We start from the raw sequence: 238 nt of genomic DNA, 5'->3' as shown, positions 1-238 counted from the left end.
ACAGATAAAGGATTAAAGAGAATCAGGTGGCCTATGTGAAATACTTAAGTGTATTGATGCTTTTTGTGACTTATTTTTTGGCAACCTCAAACGGTTCATAATGTCAGCCATATGTTCTTCTCAATATGTGCTAAATAAAGGTGAAGCGTGATTTTTTTTCCACGTTAAAATCCCAACATAATATGCAACTACAAGTAGGCCATTATTAAGTTATAATCAAAAGTGAGTAAACAAAGAC

This window comes from Megalobrama amblycephala, linkage group LG2 (assembly GCF_018812025.1).
Source record: "Megalobrama amblycephala isolate DHTTF-2021 linkage group LG2, ASM1881202v1, whole genome shotgun sequence".
NCBI classification, from domain to species: Eukaryota; Metazoa; Chordata; class Actinopteri; order Cypriniformes; family Xenocyprididae; genus Megalobrama; species Megalobrama amblycephala.
This window is presented reverse-complemented; position numbering follows the sequence as displayed.